Raw genomic sequence first — 6,000 nt, 5'->3', positions numbered from 1 at the left:
TGAAATACGGAACTTGGCCCCAGGCACCCTTATGTGTTGTCTAGATGTCCGTAGCCTTTACACATCCATTCCCCATGCTTAGGGGATGAGGGCCATACAGGGTTTTCTTGAGAAACACTTAGCCACAACTGCATTTGACCATAGGTTGTTTTTGACTCTCTTGGAGCTCACGTTGTACAGGAATTATTTCCTGTTCGACGGTGAGTTCTATTTACAGCTACGAGGGTGCGCGATGGGATCATCGGTCGCACCCTCGTATGCTAATGTGTATGTTCGCGGAAGAACACAAAATGTTCTTCCTGGACCAGGGGGTATCCACAAACATCCTAATGTATACTAGGTACATCAACGATGTCTTCCTGCTGTGGGCTGGTGGGAGAGAAGCCTTCGTGGATTTGATGGCGGAGATTAACGCCTTGCCATCACGATCAAATTCACCTACACATGCAACGAAAAGGAAGTTACGTTCCTCGATGTGAAAATCATGGTGAATGATGGGGTGATTTCCACGGAGATCTTTTCCAAACCCACGGACCGGAACACATTGCTGATGGCCTCCAGTCATCACCCCGAATCCCTGAAGAAGGGGCTTCCACTGTCACAAATGATGCGGGTGGCTCGCATCACAAGTGACAGGGATAAAGTCCCTGAATTATTAAATAACATGATTCTGAAATTTCTTGCCAGGGGATACAATGGGTCTTTGTTACAGAAGCAGGATAGGGTACTCCAAATGTCCAGGAATGAGTTATTACATCCAAAACCGAAAGCATCTAGAAATCTGTTGCCGTGGCCGAGTGATTTCTCAACTGCCAGCCCTATTGTTCGCAGGGCTACGCATGCCCTCTGGCCAATTGTGGCGTCAGACCCGGATGTGCCATCCTTTAAAGGGTAAAACCTATTACAGCTTTTAGGAGGGGGGCCAATCTTCGTGATCTTGTTGTAAGAACAGACATTTCAGGAATGAAGAGGTTGGATGAAGTAGTTCTCTGGGTGAAGGTTGTGGTAGTTACAATTAGTCGGTGTTCTTTTGTACTATGTAGATCTGTATCAGCCAGTACCGGTGTGGTTTCAACATAAATGGATTTTTATATCTTAGAAAGTGCCACGTATATAATGTATGCATTTTTAATGCTTTTTTACTATGCACTCTGGTTTAATGTTTGTGTATGTAATTTTATTATAGGGAGCACACTTGGAGTCCGTACCCATCCAGCGCCTGATTACGAGGGGGAGCGATCTGTGGTTTCCCGAGACAGAGCGGCTGCGTCTGAGTGACTGGCAAGCGCCGGGTTACCATGGCGACAAGCTACGTGCTGGGCGGAAATGACCTGGCGGCTCTGTACCCGGAAGCAGGACGGCGTGGAGGAGACGCGGCGGCGGGTGTGCTCCGGGGGTATTTAGCTGGGTAAGTGTTCTATGTTTGTTTGTTTCTTTATGTATTTGGCCTGAGGAAAGGGCAGAAGCCCTGAAACAGCTGTAGCCTGTTCAATACATTTTTTCATTGCATGTGACTGTCTCCAGTGCCGTTCTTCTCTGGACTTACATGATGATTTTCTGAACTGGCACGGAGCAAGTTGTTTTAAGAGCCTGGGAGTGCCGACTGCTTTGCAAGTATATATATATATATATTAGGGCTGGGCAAGTTAACGCGTTAATATCGCGTTAATATCGCGTTAACGCATTAACTAATGCCGATAATTATTTTAACGCCGACAATCAACCTCTGAAGAAACGACCGGGCTTTGTGGTCGAGAACCGCGTCAGGATACGGGGACGCCATTCCCCTTTCAGTCACCACACAGTCAGGATCTACCAGCTACCACCGAGTGGTTTGAATAATACCATCCCAGAGCCGGCTGCATCGACCGGTAAGACGGAGATTGCGGTACTGCAGAATGCTCATCACCGCAAAGCATTCACAGCACGTCCACCCGAGCCGCTTGCCTTGGCTCTCCTGTTTCACAGAGCCGCTTGCACCGGCTTCATAAAACGGCTTACGGAAATTAGGATCCTTACTCATCGGGAGGCTGTTACAGCACCTCCATCTGAGCCACCTGCACTGGTTCTCCTGCTATAGGGGACGTTTGTGCTAATGATTGTTCTACAACTCGGAGGACGGACGCAGCTGCACTATAGGTATCTCTGTGGCACCATTTAAAGCACTGTGAGCCTATGTGTCATCTCCCCATTAAGGGAGTCTATATTGCTGGGCGGCATTTGTGAACATTATATTTATTTTTTACCAGGAACAGTATATATCAATTATATTTGTTTAGATCAATTATATTGGCATCATTGGGTATATATCAATTCACAGTATATATCAATTATATTTGCATCATTGGGCTTTTCAGGGCTGAAATACTATCTTACTTAAATGTTACATATTGTTACACCATTCGGAAACATTGTAACAATTTATGTGTAAAGCTACTTTGCTGATCCAGTTTTGCACATAACAATGTGATTAATCGCGATTAATCTGAGAAAATCATGCGATGAATCGCGATTAGAAATTTTAATCGTTGCCCACCACTAATATATATATATATATATATATAAAATCTTTATTTAGTGCAAATAATTTGGTAATTAGCATTACAAACTAAAAAGTCCCCTATGAAATTCTATCGGTGAATGTGCAATTTAATAAAAGTAGTCCGTAACAATAAAGACTTTGAGTGGGATGTAATAGAGTCAGAGATCACTGGAGGTGTTGGATTTCGGTCGATCTTGGACATTTTGCGGTGACCTCCTTTTCGTATTGACATAGCTCATTGTTTCCCATACCTGGTCCTCATGGCCCATTCACAGTCCAGGTACAAACAATATCCTGCATGAGCACAGGTGGCTTATTACCTCAGTCAGTCTGACTTGTAAGAATGTCGATTTAAAGAGCGTAAGTTTCCAATCAACCTCAGGGGAATTGTTTCAAATAGAATGCTTCCTTAATTGCAGTTCCCAATATGTTGTGTACCTTATTGAGTGTTCCTTATTGGCCACCAGTATGTTGGGTGAACCACATGCACACTCAAGGTACGTTCTCTTGAACCTAGGAGGAATATAATATATACGACCCGGTTTGACAAGAACTTTATTTACTATCTTTGCTCTGATCTCGACCCATTTCTGGTGTTCTGGTTTGGCTCAAACACATTTTTATCTATAATTTTTATTTATTTATATATATCCCCTTATTACTGATATATCACAGGCCCTCATTTCGAGTTGATCGCTCGCCATCTGCTTTTAGCAGCAATGCACACGCTAGGCCGCCGCCCTCTGGTAGTGTATCTTAGCTTAGCAGAAGTGCGAACGAAAGATTAGCAGAACAGCTTGAAAAAATTTTCATGTAGTTTCTGAGTAGCTCCAGACTTACTCCTACCTTGCGATCACTTCAGTCAGTTTAGTTCCTGCTTTGACATCACAAACACGCCCTGCATTTGGCCAGCCACTCCCCCGTTTCCCCAGGCACGCCTGCGTTTTCACCTGTCACGCCTGCGTTTTTTAGCACACTCCCAGAAAACGCTCAGTTACCACCCGGAAACACCCCTTCCTGTCAATCACACTCCGATCAACAGAGCGACAGAAAAGCGTCACTAGACCTTGTGTAAAACTGCATAGTTTTGTGTGAAAGTACTTTGCGTGCGTACTGCGGCCCGTACGCATGCGCAGAAATGCTGATTTTTAGCCTGACCGCTACGCTGCGAACAACGGCAGCTAGCGATCAACTCGGAATGACCCCCACAATCCGGTAAATGTCAGTTATTAGTATTGGCAGTGCATAGAAGATTTTAGGATAGTTCAGTCCCAATGATAATAGGATTTTAATTACCTACCGGTAAATCCTTTTCTCGTAGTCCATAGATACTGGGGTCCATATTAGTACCATGGGGTATAGATGGGTCTACTAGGAGCCTTGGGCACTTTAAGAAATCAATAGTGTGCACTGGCTCCTCCCTCTACTGCCCTCCTACCAGACTCCGTCTAAAAACTGTGCCCGAGGAGACGGACATATCCTGAGGAAGGATTTAACAGGACAGTGGTGAGATTCGAACCAGCACACACAACCAAGAGGAAAGCCATGTTAACCCAACTTGAACAGGAACAGCAACAGCTGAACCAACAATAATACTTAACCAAGTAACAGTGCAGGATCACAAAGCGCTGGGCGGGCGCCCAGTATCCTCTACGGACTGCAAGAAAAGGATTTACCGGTAGGTAATTAAAATAATTTTTTTCTCTTATGAAATAGCGGATACTGGGTTCCATATTAGTACCATGGGGATGTACCAAAGCTCACAAACCAGGTGGGAGGCAGAGTGCTGAGGTTCCTGCAGAACTGATTGACCAAACTGAAGGTCCTCAGAGGCCAAAGTATCGAACTTGTAGAACTTAGCAAACGTGTTTGAATCTGACCAAGTAGCTCGGCAGAGCTGTAAAGCGGAGACACCCCGGGCAGCCACCCAAGGAGAACCCACCGACCTAGTAGAGTGGGCCTGTACTTTAGGAACCGGCAATCCTGCCGATGCATAAGCATGCTGGATAGTAAGCCTGATCCAGCGAGCAATAAGACTGCTTTGAAGCAGGACACCCAACTTTATTGGGATCATAGAGAACAAACAGCGAGTCAGATTTCCTGTGACGAGCTGTCCGCTTCACATAGATCTTCAAAGCCCTCACAACATCCAAAGACTTTGAGGTAGCAAAGGTGTCCGTAAGCACTGGAACCACAAGCGGTTGGTTGATATGAAATACAGACACCACCTTAGGAAGAAATTACTGACGAGTTCTGAGTTCAACTCTATCTTCATGAAAAATCAAATAGGGGCTTTTGTGAGACAATGCCCCCAGTTTCGACACGCCTTGCAGAAGCTAAGGCCAACAATGTAACTGTCTTCCAGGTAAGAAACTGTATGTCAACCTCCTGTAAAGGCTCAAACCATTCCGATTGTAGGAACTGCAACACCACGTTAAGATCCCAAGGTGCCGTGGGAGGCACAAAGGGCGGTTGGATGTACAGAGTGTCTGGACCTCAGGGAGGGCTGGAAGAAAATGGATAAGGCCGAAATCTAGACCTTCAAGGAGCCCAAACATAGGCCCACATCCACACCTGACTGTAGAAAAAGGAGAAAACGTCCCAGCTGATGTTGGTAATGTTTAGACGTTGCCCCTTTCCTGGCTTGGATCAGGGTTGTAACCTTGTCCAGAATGCCTTTTCGGGCTAAAATTTGACGCTCAACTTCCGTGCCGTCAAACATATCTGTGGTAAGTCTTGATAGACGAATGCCCCTGTTATAGAAGATCCTCAAAAAGGTAGAGGCCACGGGTCCTCTAGGAGCATCTCCAGTAGATCCGTGTACCAGGCCCTTCTTGGCCAATCCGGAGAACTGAGAATTGGTTAAACCTTATCCCTTTTTATTCTTTTGAGATTTCTTGGGAACAGCGGAAGAGGTGGAAACATGAAAACCATCAGGTAGACCCATGGAGTCTCCAGAGCGTCCACCGCCACTGCTTGCGGGTCCCTAAACCTGGAACAATACCGCTTTAGCTTCTTGTTGAGACGAGAGGCCATCATGTCTGTTTGTGGAATTTCCCACTGACGCGTTGAGGACTCGAACACCTGCGGGTGAAGGCCCCACTCCCGGTTGGAGGTCGTGTCTGCGGAGGAAGTCCGCTTCCCAGTTGTCTACTCCCGGAATGAAGATTGCTGACAGCACCACTGCATATTTTTCTGCCCAGAGGAGAATTCTTGTTACCTCTGACATTGCTGCTCTGCTCTTTGTTCCGCCCTGTCGGTTTATGTACTTTACTGCCGTCACATTGTCCGACTGAAGCTGAATGGCTAGATCTTGAAGAAGATGCAATGCTTGTAGAAGGGCGTTGTATATGACCCTTAGTTCCAGAATGTTGATTGGAAGAATGGCTTCCTGACTTGACCATTTTCCTTGGAACTGTTTCCCCTGGGTGACCGCTCACCAACCTCCTGATGCTTGC

Source organism: Pseudophryne corroboree (assembly GCF_028390025.1).
Source record: "Pseudophryne corroboree isolate aPseCor3 chromosome 3 unlocalized genomic scaffold, aPseCor3.hap2 SUPER_3_unloc_19, whole genome shotgun sequence".
Taxonomy (NCBI): Eukaryota; Metazoa; Chordata; class Amphibia; order Anura; family Myobatrachidae; genus Pseudophryne; species Pseudophryne corroboree.
Note: the sequence above shows the minus strand (reverse complement) of the source record.